We start from the raw sequence: 12,377 nt of genomic DNA on the forward strand, positions 1-12,377 counted from the left end.
TGATAGTAGTGCGAAAGGATAGGATAGGAATACTCTAGCTATATCCAAATTCAGGGTTAGCATGCTTCGAAGGACCCAACCTACCCGGTCCACGTAGGGCGGGTCCTTTAAAGGCCGGGTAGGCCAGAAGTGAGCGGCTGTGAAATAGGACAGTCTAGCCTTCAGATTTGCGTCACCGCTGTCTCGGTGGAGTTTAATAAACTCAGCCGTCTGCTCCTTGCTCGCTAAAATACAACAGGACACCATCTCAAACTTCTTTTTAGTCAGTTTTCTGTTTGACGTTTATTCAGCTGTGTGAAAACTATAACTTTAATCTCAGCCCAACCGATTTACTCAGGAACAAATAAAACACCGAAGAAAACCCAAAATGTAACATTTTAAGTTATCTAAGTGACTTATGTATCATGTTTAACCTGAGTAGCCAAAAACCGTGGGGGGTTTGAAAATAATGTGCCCGGAGTTTGCTGTTCTTGCCGGCTCTAGTGAGCTTCGACCTTCCAGTCAGCTATCAAGCTCATGGGTAACAGACGTCTCCACAAACATCGGAGCACTTTTGCAAATATGTGATGTCTTAATAAATTGAGCAGATATTTGAATTTTACACAGCTACATTCTCACCTGAAAATATGTTAGAAGTTTATTTTGTGATCCAGAAAGAATAATAAGACTAATATTGAAACTAAGTAGCTGCTGCCATTGTTGGAAACTGGAATTGGCTGAGCCGCACTATGAATTCTGGGATAGGTTAGGCCATGAAGGATACACCCGACCCATCCTTTAAAACTGGGGAAAAGGAGGATGTATTTGTTGCCACATTTGGAGGAGTCTTCACAACTTTGTTGCGTCGCTGTGATGTAATTGCCTACAAATCCGAAGGATGTGGCTCCTGTTTCTATAGACTAAATTCAGTATGTAGCCCACTGAATTGTGTTAAATTAATTATTTTTTAAAACGATACCTCAAACATGCTCTATGAAAAGTGTCTGAACATTTTTGTGTTGACTGTCGCGTCTATTTATTTATAGCCTACAGCACATTTAAACAACAGAAGCGGACCCACAGTGCATTAGAGACAGCTGAAACGTGTGTTTATCTATTTATGTGGAAAGTAAAAATCCCAGTGATTAGAGGTCATCAAAATGTGTTCAAAACTTCTTCAGCCACGACACGCTGCTCTCCGCCTTTATGAGGTAAAAGTATCACTTATTGATATCGGCAGTATTGGCGCTGTATTTACTTGGTATTCGATTGATACCAAAATTCGCAGTATCGCACAGCACCAGGAGAAGGAAGAAGTGAGTGATGGACTTCACTTGCTTAACCCAGATCCAAGCAGCCGCAAAGGAGGAGTGGACAACCGGAGGTGTTTCGTTTTTATTCTGGGAGCGACTTGGGAATAAGAGAGGCTGGGAAAAAAAACACGAGCAAAGAGCAGAAGAGACAGTGAGAAGAAACGACAAGGCTGGCGCTGACCCATTTCTCCAGGCCTCCAATCTTGTGGCTGATATAATAGAAAAACGGCTACCCACACGCACACGAGAACCTTAAAGACGGACACACGCCGCCAGACACACCAGCAGACAAGGACACGCAGAGGCAGACATATACACCCACACCGGTGTCCGGCTAGATTCCCCCACGATAGCTCCGAGTGTTGCTTCTTTTTTATTTTTATTTTTTTCTGTGTGAGTGCAGCAAATCCAGCATCACCTCAGTCGGCACTGGAAAATATCACATTCAGACTTTCAAACGTGACCGTGAACCCGCCGGCCCGCTCTGCCAGCTCAGCCTCTTCTCTTCTGGCCCGGCAGCGGCGGAGCGCGTTACATACTGAGCCGCATCTTAAAAAAAGGGGTCTCTGCGTGCCTTTTAAAGAGCTTTAAAAAAATCAGTGCTGTAGAAGTCACTCAGGGATTCACTGATAAGTATTCATTAAGTATTGATAAGTAGTCATTGAAGTATTCATTCAATATGCATGGAGGTCCACTCAGAGGTGCACTTGACTGGGATTGCAGGGATGGCAGTTTCTAGCAGCTTGGTGGAAGTTTAGCAGATAGATAGTCACACATACAGAGAGCCACACAGGATGCCCTCGCTGCCCCGGGACGGGAACATTGACCCAGTTGTAAGGAACATTGGTCGTGACTGTCCTACATGGCTAGCACTTTACTGACGCTACACAAGGCTCATCCAACCCAGTCTTTCAGCCTCTCTTTTTTAATGGCCCTGCTCTCTCTTTTCTTTTTGCTTTAGCTTTCTGCCCCCATCCCCTCCCTCTCTGGCTTTGTCCCCTGCCTGTCTTTCCTTTGGTCCATTATGCACGTCTATGCTCTGGCGGTCACATTTATTTGGCGCTGATTATTTTCTGAACTGGGCAGACAGACTTATTACGTTTGCTCGGCCACGATTTGTTTCCCGTCATTTAATTAACGTGAAAAAGAATTGGAGGAAATCAACTTCTGCGTTTATGCCCGCTGATGACCTTATTTATGCCCGCGCCCCTCCTCACACCCTTATATATCTCTCTAAGCGGCTTTGAGAGGCCGTGTATTGATTGTTTTGTGACGCACGCTGACGTCGGTAAACACGTCTGACCTTTGCACACATGACGTGCGTTACACACACATCCGGCGTGACAATACCCAACTGGATTATCAGTATAGCTCAGGCCGTACTGTCTAACAAATTCTGATGTGCATTTAGTCAAAGGCGAGCTACAGTGTGACAGCAAACAGCGGTATTTTCAGGCCTCCGACTTTGCTTTCCCCCCCGAGTCCCTCAGAAGTAAGACATAAAAATGGCAGCGGGTCTGTCACAAGTAATCAGTGCTCCCTGTCAGTGCTGCGCGTGCATGCGTGTGTTTGTCAGATGTAGCGATCAGGTGCTCTCCTCACTTTTAGTCCTCCATTTTTGGAACTCTGACGGGCAGTAGGAGGGAGACTTTTGAGGATGGACGCCGCTGTGCCGTGGCCCAGTTTGTTGCTTGTGTGTATGTGTGTGTGTGTGTGTGTTTTGGTGCTGGAGGTTAATACGATGTGATTCTAAGTCGCCCACCCTCTGAGCGCACAGGACATTGAAAGGCACAGACGCAGAGGGAGAGAGGGGTAGAGGAGAGAGAGGGCGAATACCAAGGTGGGTATGTGATTGTAATAGAACGGGATGGATGGGAAGAGAATAACCGCTGAGAATTAAAATGTCACACAGCACAGAGGAGAGATCAACCGCACGCAAGGGAAGACACTGAGATCATATTCCCTTGGTGGATTGCATGTGTGTGCATGAGCGGATACCTGCATGTGCGTTCCCATGAATTCTTAAGAATAAGGGAGTCGGGTGTCATTGCAGACTTATTATGTGAAAAGTGGAGCTGCATAAGAATTTAAACAAAATCTTGTGATAGTTGCTTTGCAAAGTGCAAAGAAGTATTTTTACTGTTTAATGACATGAAAGACTTTTTAGTTAGTAACTGTATATTATATATAGTTATACATATTATTTTTAGTAAGCAAAAGTTATAGTAAGTAGCTTGATAGTTTACATATTGTACATTCAGATATATTTAAAGGTACCTAAGGTAAATATACTCATTTGTAACTACACTTCAGAATCATATACTTGATATTAGTGGATTATAATGATTGAATTATTGATCTGTGTATCTCTTTAATGTTGCAACTGTTGATGAATTTAATTAGTTGTATGTTGCGCAGTAGCTTGAGCTATAATAAAACAATTAATCTGTAAAATGATAATTAACAAATTCTGTAAAATAAATACTGTGGAGTAACAAATGCAGTAATTGCATTCACAATATAGAGAACCAAAATCAGAAAGCAGCACAGTACTAGTAAAAGTACTTGTAAATGTATTCTTCCTCCTACTCACACTTGTGCTGTCATCCAAAGTTGTTGGGGATTGTGATTTTAACAGTACACAAAGGGGGGGGGCAATCATATTTTAGGAGGGGGGCTAGTGCCACCCCATGCCACCCTTCTGGACACGCCCCTGAATCCCTGTGTTCTGAGGCACATTTGAGATCATAAGCCCCTCCCACCTGCTGTTGTTTACGAGAGCAGAACATCAGAAGAAATTTGACTTAGGAGGAGGGTGGCCATAACTCAGACGATGACCCGGGGGCCTGCAGCCAGGCCCAGTATGATAAGTAAGGATTATTGTGAGCTATGAATCATGCAGAGCTACTCTAGTGGCGTTCAGGAAAAAAAAAATATGGAGCTGAAAATGAGCAAATTATGTAGGTCCACTTTAAATTTTTCATGCACTGGTAAAGTAATTTGATTTATCTTATCCAATATGGCATGGGTCATGTAAGGTCTTCTCTAATAGGAGTAGAAGATTTACTTTTTAGTCATAATAGTACTTTCCACTTCAGCTAGCATCATGCATCAGAGGGGAACATCGCTCATGACAGAATACAGAGTTTCAGAGCCAAGATTTTTTTTTGCAATCCAAGTTTTTATCAGCAAAAATCTCTTCCTTTTCTCAAAATACCTCATGTGACACAGACATATACTTATCCCGTCTCCACACCACTCACATACCATCATGTCACTGTGCGACTGAGGCGCCAAACATGCAGACGTCTTTGTGTTTGTAGCTGATCCCATTTGTGGATCAAGCGCTACACCGCAACACAACAACGGCGCCTTTGTGTGCAACAATAAGAACAAGAAAGCTTGCACCTTTTGCAGGGAAACAAGTTTGGAAAAACCTTGCGCCGTATTGGAAGTAATGGCGTGTTTTGTGTTTGGAGGTGGTATGCGAGTGAAAGTAATACGGGCCCTGTGTGTTTTTTTAAGGGGGAGCTAAAATAATGACTGTTCTGTTTCAGTACGCAAATGAATGCTTTTGCCACCGCAGCGGGGTAATGGTTTGCGATGGCTTTGTTAATGTGTCATAGCCAGGTTGTAAAAGTGCCATTGGAGATTTATGAAGGAGTTTTTAGTTACAGGAAATTTTCACGGCGAGATCCAAGATATTTTTTCTTTTGGGGGGGACGATGACTTGACTCCTTAGCTCCACAACATGGCATGTTCTCCATCATTTAGCTGAGACACATGAAGCTCACAGAGTATTTAGAGGTGCAGAAGTACAAATTTAAACGGGAAGCTATCAGTAAATCCCACCCCCGAGACCTTTCTGCACCCACACACACACACTTCCCAGTCCACCCGAGTGACAAACTTAGTTTCATGGCTCTTTGCAGAGAGCGCGGTCCAAAAGCTAAACAAGTGGAACTAAAAGGAGGATTTTAAAGCCAAAGCTGCTGTGAAGCAACACATTGGTTTTAAGTTGATTTGCACAGATGGCGACACTTTGTGCACACAAACGCGCACGGATACGTTTACACACTCGTGCCACTCCAGCCTCAGCGCGCGCCCGTGTGCCCGGGGCAGAGAAACTCCCACTTTGATTTGTGTCTTTCATGTTGCATTTGCATTTGTGATGACTGTCAACGTGACACACACATGACGCTGCAAACACACCAGAAGCTAACGGGGGGAGAAGCTGCTTTGCCCGTGGAGTGTGAGGCAACGCGGAACCAGTGAGCTTTGTTCCTCGTGGCTCTTGTTTTCTTGCTTATTTATTCCGTTTGTTGTGTAATCTGCTCTTTGGCCCGGCACCACATTCCCAGTTTTGCTCCCTTTAATCTGCTGTCAGTGGGAAGCATGTAGCCACTTCATGCTCAGAGCACATGTGGAATTTGAGAGTGTGGCGCACTAGCTCGGTTAGACTGTTGCAATATCTTTGCCACATATATAATATTATTAATACAAAACAGTAGCACATAAAGGACGTCATCTCAGTCTATTCAGTCATAAGAAAAAAAACCCAGAGTAACTTTATAACTTCAAGTGATGCGAGCGGTTTTCAACTGAAGGCTTACGGGAAAAACCAACCCTGTTGACTCCGTCTTCCTCTGTGTCCTCGTTCTCACATTCTCAAATGAAACCACAGAAGTAGATCGGCGTAGATAGAGATGGTTTCACCCAGAGATGTTTTACATGATTATTTTTTTTATTTTATTTGATGGAAATTTATGTAAAAGTAATTCTTGCTATATAAAACCGCCGTCACTCGGTTGAGAGAAAAGAGCAGCTGATGAAAATGCTGCTTTGCTCATCTCTGTCATTTTAGGTGGATCACAGCTTCAAGTTTCCAGGCAGTAGTGAACGCTGTGCAGCTTTTCTTTATCTTTATTGTAAGAGAGAAAGCAGACACTACTCGGGACTGAAAAGGACTTGCCAACAAAAATATTTATTTGATTTTCCATCACTCCCCTCTCACTCCCCATGGGTGTTTGAGCTGCAGAGTCATTAAACTGCATCTGTTCTCTCTTGTACTTAGTGTTTCACCCTGTGTCTCGTTCATGGTCGTTTTCATTGGTTCTACAAGAAGAGTCTTCCGTTTAAAAGGAACTTCTTCCTCCCCACCATCGGCAAGTGCTTGCTTCGAAATATAAAGCACTTGGTGACCGCCGTTGTTGTGAAAGCAGATTAAGATTGTACAATTAAACTACTCTAATAAAATGATCTAAGAATGATCTTTAATTAGACTAAATTCTGGGACTTTCGTGGCCTTAAAGTGGCCCCTCTTTGTCTGGTCAGTTACCCAATTTGGATTTAGAGATGCATTTTAGCTTGACACCTAAACTGCCAATTTCCTGGCACTGCATGTTGCACATAGAGGTAGAACACATAAAATCCTCCTAAAGTGTTAAGGTGTTGGAGCACTATCAGTGCTCCTCGGTAGTGATCCTCCATTTCCCTGAAATTCTTCTTGAGGGAAAAGATGTTCCCTTATTTGATGTTTTGGTGCTGGTCCATCTTCTCCCACAGGTGGACAAGTGGCGTGCCACCCACACTGCAACAGAGCCACTGGATCCCTTAACTGTAGAGGTCAGGGTTTTTTTTCTCCTTTAATTTCCCAACCGTCAGTATGTCCTAGAGCAAAATCAAATTTCAACCAGAAATATGTGGAATCAGGCAACAAAACAGCACTTCTCATGACTTTTGAATAGGCTGAAATGTGAGACGAGTCCCGAACTAGACAGATGAACGTGATGGAAATAAACATCAGCATGCGCACAAATTCACATCACTTGTGCAGAAGCAAGTGTTTTGCTGCAGAAGGCGAGCTGCCACTCAGCATGTGTGGAATATATAACCAGGACTGCAAAATGCACAAGGAGCGGGGGAGGGCAAACGCTGACATCTAATGTCTGTATTAATTCAAATAACGTAGCTTTCCATCGTCGACCGCTGCAAGTACCGGCCGACGCAGAGGCTGAGCGTGAGGCAGACCCGGTGTTTAAGCCCCTGAATGAATGAACAATCTGAGATATGCTTTGAGTGGAATGTCACTGTCCACTTTTCCATAACAGCAGGCAAGCTTGAGGAGCGATAATGGAGGCAGAGAAATGGCTTGGCCCTACACTGACCTTGGTAATAACAACAGAGACACTGGAAAAAGACTCTCATCTACTCTGTGATCTCCTCTATGGGCTACATACACACTCCTCCCCACCTCCCACCCTCCTGCGTGGCCGCCTGCCTCCTTGTGTGCAGGGCTACGGTGCTGTGCGGTCTGATCGAGGTTAACTGCGGTATTATTTCATTAATTAAGTTTTTCCACTCCTTCCGCCTGTCCTGCTCGTCTTCCTGTCAAACGAGGGTGGTGGAGCGACGCCCTTCCTCCATTCCGTCCTCCGGCGCTTCACATCCCCCCCATCACTGCTGATCATTGTCTCAATTACTCATCCCTCCTCTCACTCCCCTTTCTCCTGCTTTCTCCTCTTATCTAATCCTAAATTGTGCCGTACACTCTTCCCCAGTCTCTCTTTTTCTTTTTCTCTTCTCCAGATCCTCCCAAAGTGAGGTGGGAAAGATTTGTAGTCTAACATCTCCCCATCTCTCCCGCTCTCATCTGTGTCTCTCATCTGGATTTCACAGATGTTCTATGATTATTTCTGCCTTGATTTGGTGATACTTTCCTGCCGTCGAGGCATTTGGAGCATTTTTAGTGTTTAGCGACCAAGATTCGGAGGGAACTATTTTCGAACCAAGGCCAAAGCGGCTGTGATCCTTCTGCTCACTTTGTTCCTGTGAAATGGAGATTCACAAAAATGGTGCCACCTGTAACATGTCTAATGGATTTAAAAGGATTTGCCATGATACAGTTCACGGTTTTAAACAAAATTGCCTTTGTGATATTTGTGACCTGTTGATTAGGAGGTTTAAAAAAAATAGCCTGCATTTGCAAAATCACATTTGTGGAAGCTCTTCTGGTTCAATTTGGCTCTCCGGCTCTCAGTCTCTGTCTCTTTGTTTCTCCCTCTTCTTTGTATCCATTACTGTTCCACTTTTCCATAATGGAGACATTAGAGTCTTTTACCTCTCCGCTATCTATCATGTCATTTAAACTCTTTCCTTACTTTCTGTTTTTAACTTTTTCCCTTTCCTCTTCCCTCTTTCCTCAAATCTTGCCTCCTCCCTCTGTCCACCGCGCTCGGGGTCATCTCTGTCGTCACACAGCGTCTCTTGTCCCCATCATATCACCAACAGCTTGTCACAGGCAATCAGCCTGCCTGCCTCAACTCCCCGCACGAGCCTCTCCTCCTCCTCTTTTCTCTCCTCATCTTCCTCACCTCCCTCGTCTCCCGTCACCTTCTTTTCCTCCTTCATGTGTCAGTAGTTATTACGCTCAGAAATTTGTCGGGCCCCTCTCTCTCAGGCCAGTTAAAAGGGTATTTTCTCAATCCTTTATCCATTCCTACGGTTAGTACTGCTGCCCAGTTTTAGTCCTACAGCCCGTCTTACGCCTCCCAGTGACCGCTGTAATGGGTTATACTGGAATGAGGAGAAGCTTGTGTAATCCCTTCTTATGTCATGTACTTACATTTCTGTTAGAGCATGGTTTTTACAGTATGTTGGGAGCAACGTTTCTAAGAAACAGTGGAAAATAAGTTAAAAAAAATTTGTTCTCAACATATTTTCCCCCATTTTTGTTTTCAAGTATGTTTTATATCTTTCATTATAATAATTAGATTTTCAGCTACAGCATGCCCCGGGGTAAGGATATGTTATTAATGATTTAAAAATGACTGTGTGTATTAAATAAACATATTATCTGTTATTCAGGACTTTAAATGAATTTTGTAATTCCTTATGATGTATGTTGTAATACTATAATTTTCAGTAGTACATAACTATTAGTTAAGGACTACTTAACTATCAATGGTATCATCAATCATGGTATTATATATGTAAAGTATATAAAGTATACCCATTAGGAATTTCAAAAAACTCAGTACTGACGTATTATTTTTAGTCTGCTGTTTGTTTAGGTTCAGAAAAAGATCATGCTTTGTGTTAAAATAGACTTTCACAACCTTAACCATTTCTTAGAAAGCTTTTCTGCCAGAAAGCCCTGAAGGAAAAATTCTCCCACCACCTTCTTTCTTTCTTTCTTCTGACTTCCTCCCAGTTCCAAAGCTATTACTTCACAACAAAATCACTTAAGATTAATGCAGTCATGAGGAGACTGCTTTTTTCCATTTGCAGTAATTTATATTTGGAGGCATGGCTCCGTCCTGGGAGAGCGCACCTCCATGACCTGCCAAGTGGAAAGTTTGAGACAGAAAAGACCTGGTATAGAGATGGGCAGACATCAGTGACAAGAGATTTATCATAAAGCAGGAGATGGGGTGGAGGTGGGTTGCAAAGTGGCTTGCACATGCACAGCAACTGTGAGCAGGGTGAAGGATACATAAATAATGTGTTGGATGGGTATCAACTGACCAGCAGATCAGCAGGGTATCAGGGGGGCTGACAATGAGATCAGCTGATCTGCTGGTAAGGCAGCTGAGCTTGATTTTAGTGCCGCCCTGAAGTAACACTTTAATAACAGCTGGTCAGTTGCAATAGTGGGTGTGGATAGACTTGAATTATTATCGTAAGAAAATCAACATAGTGATATGTGGCTCTGCATCAGAACACACCTCACGTTAAATCACAACCTGAACATGACGTCTGAGCAAAGGATGTAGAAAAAGAAAGACAGCCCTGATCAAAGAGCTGTACCTAATTTGGCACACTCATTCGGTTTATTTGAACCTCACTGAAATCAATGAAAGTGTCTTCTTCCATTATTGTAAACGAAAAAAAATTTCACAGGTCTCAGGTGGAGGAAAAAAAAAAAAGAATAGTACGATTTAAGATGATCTCGAAGGACAGCAAATAGTGAAAACACTCGAGGAATGCACAAGTTTTTTCACAGCCTTTTATCTAAACCTTATTTATCCATCCCTTCATCCATCCCTGTCTCCTGGCTTCCCTACCATACTGCTGTTCGCCTTGACCTCCGCCTGCTTTCTCTCCTCCTCCTGCTTTCACACTCTGCATCCTGCAGCGATGGAGGGAAAGACAGAGGGAGGTGTTAGAAGTAAAGCTGCCTCTTTTTCACACTTTCCTCTCTCTCTCACTCACTCTCTCTCCTGAGCCATCCACCATTCATCCCTCTCTGCTTCGCTTCAGACTGGCTAATCTATAGCCTGAAGGGGAAGTGGCGGGAGGAAATATATATATATATATATATATATATATATATATATATATATAATTTCTTTTATAAAGGAAGAATGATGACATTGAAGGTTAGCCAGGGAAAATGAGTGAAGACGGTGTGGTGTATGTGTGGGGGAAGGAGAAAGAATATGCCTACTGTATTTTTTAGTAGCCACCACATCTGTTCCTCCATCAGCTAAAAGTTGAAAGACAGACATTGAACTCGGTGTCTTTTAATAGCTTTTGATTTGTTGCTGTGAGTAGGATCTGTAGGATCATCTGTGTGCTAATGATTGAGACCAGCTGCACAGCTAATGGTACACCGGCTGCAAAGGTGTGATTCTCACTAGGAGCATCTCTCTCTTCTTTGCACCCCTCACTGCTTCTCTTTTTCCGTTCTCTCTTTTCTCACTGTGTCTTCATCTTCATGCTGATTCCCATCTATCCTCAGCCTGCTCCGCGTCCCTTAATCCTTTTCCACCTTCGGTGACCTGGAGGCTAGTCGTCGTTCACTTGCTCCTCTCTCTTTGTTTACATTCTCGATTCCTTTCCTGCCTCCTCTCCTCTTTTGCCATCTTAGCTCCTCCCACTTGTGATGCTAGTAAAGGAGGAGGAGGTAAGGACAAGACAGGAGTCAAGACAGTTCCTAATCAAGCTTGATTAGGAACTGTCACTTTAAAGTGATGCCAGTTCAGTCTAATGTGGCATCATATTTTCTCCCTTTCTCTCTCAGATAAGCATCTCCACTGAAACATTTTTATGTTAAAAGGAACTTATCTTGTTCGTTTGCAGCTTTGCATTTTCAGTCTTGAACTCTACTGCAGTTCCTTGGTGTGATGCGCAATTAAGAATTTATTATATTTACTTTAAACTCACCCTTGGACAGACCCTGAGTTCATTCATTGTGTCAAAGAAGCCTTTTTAGTGCCTCAAAGCCAGCTTTCTTCTGATTTGTCGCCCCTAATAAACAGACAGCTGTGGGCAGCATTTAGAGCAGCCTGAAAGCAGAACTTTTGGCTCATAAGGATCACGTTCGCGTATACTGACCTCATTATTATCTGCGTTTGCAATGCTAAAGCGATCTTTGACCAGCATAAGGCACATAAATGAGGAATAATATGAGAAAAATGTGCAGATGTCACATTTTATCTAAGTATAATTGCAACAACCACAGCTTATGAATACAAAGGAACACTTTGTAGAGCCCTGTTCTCATCGTGTTAGCAATTCAGCTGTTTGTCACATATTGTATATACATCACAGGTCCCACAAAGGGCCTTTGTTCCTGCGCATCCTTGCCCATAGCTCCTCTACTGAGCCTTTTTTTTTACCCAAAACTTACATTTTTAGGAACTGCAAAATCCTTTGAGAGCGAGACACCGGTGAGATCAATTTCCGGGTCACAGACAGACAAGTTGGAACAGAACAGTGAAGTAAAAAGAGCTCTTTGAGCAGGATTTTATACGTATGCATGCACGCACACACACACAGTTCTTGTGTGCATATTTTGTCAGCACTGTTTGACCTTCTTTAACTTCCTTTGTAGCTTCACTAGATAAAAAATGTGATTTACATGACGTTACATCGCTGATTAAAATCTGACTCTGTATCGCTGTATTGTGCTGATTGAACTGTTGCATTTTTTTCCAGCATGAGAAAAGCTTTTACATCCTGATAACACATAATAAATTCCCCCATTGCCTGTATTAACACATCCCCTCCCTCATTTTAAATGGAAAAAAATCCCCTTAATTCTATTAATTAAAACATAAGCGGTGATAGTGTTGGTGTATT

At 43.0% G+C, this 12,377-nt stretch overlaps 2 protein-coding genes across 2 annotated transcripts in view; one reads left to right on the forward strand and one right to left on the reverse strand.

Moving 5' to 3' along the window:
* The window catches only part of LOC120739024 (tenascin-X-like), an 877,833-nt gene that overhangs the window by 195,765 nt on the left and 669,691 nt on the right, over window positions 1-12,377 (reverse strand). The gene's annotated exons all lie outside the window — the stretch shown is intronic.
* efnb3b (ephrin-B3b) overlaps window positions 1-12,377 on the forward strand; it is an 89,083-nt gene that overhangs the window by 64,704 nt on the left and 12,002 nt on the right. The gene's annotated exons all lie outside the window — the stretch shown is intronic.

This window comes from Simochromis diagramma, unplaced genomic scaffold, assembly GCF_900408965.1.
Source record: "Simochromis diagramma unplaced genomic scaffold, fSimDia1.1 OVJJ01000317.1, whole genome shotgun sequence".
Classification (NCBI taxonomy): Eukaryota; Metazoa; Chordata; class Actinopteri; order Cichliformes; family Cichlidae; genus Simochromis; species Simochromis diagramma.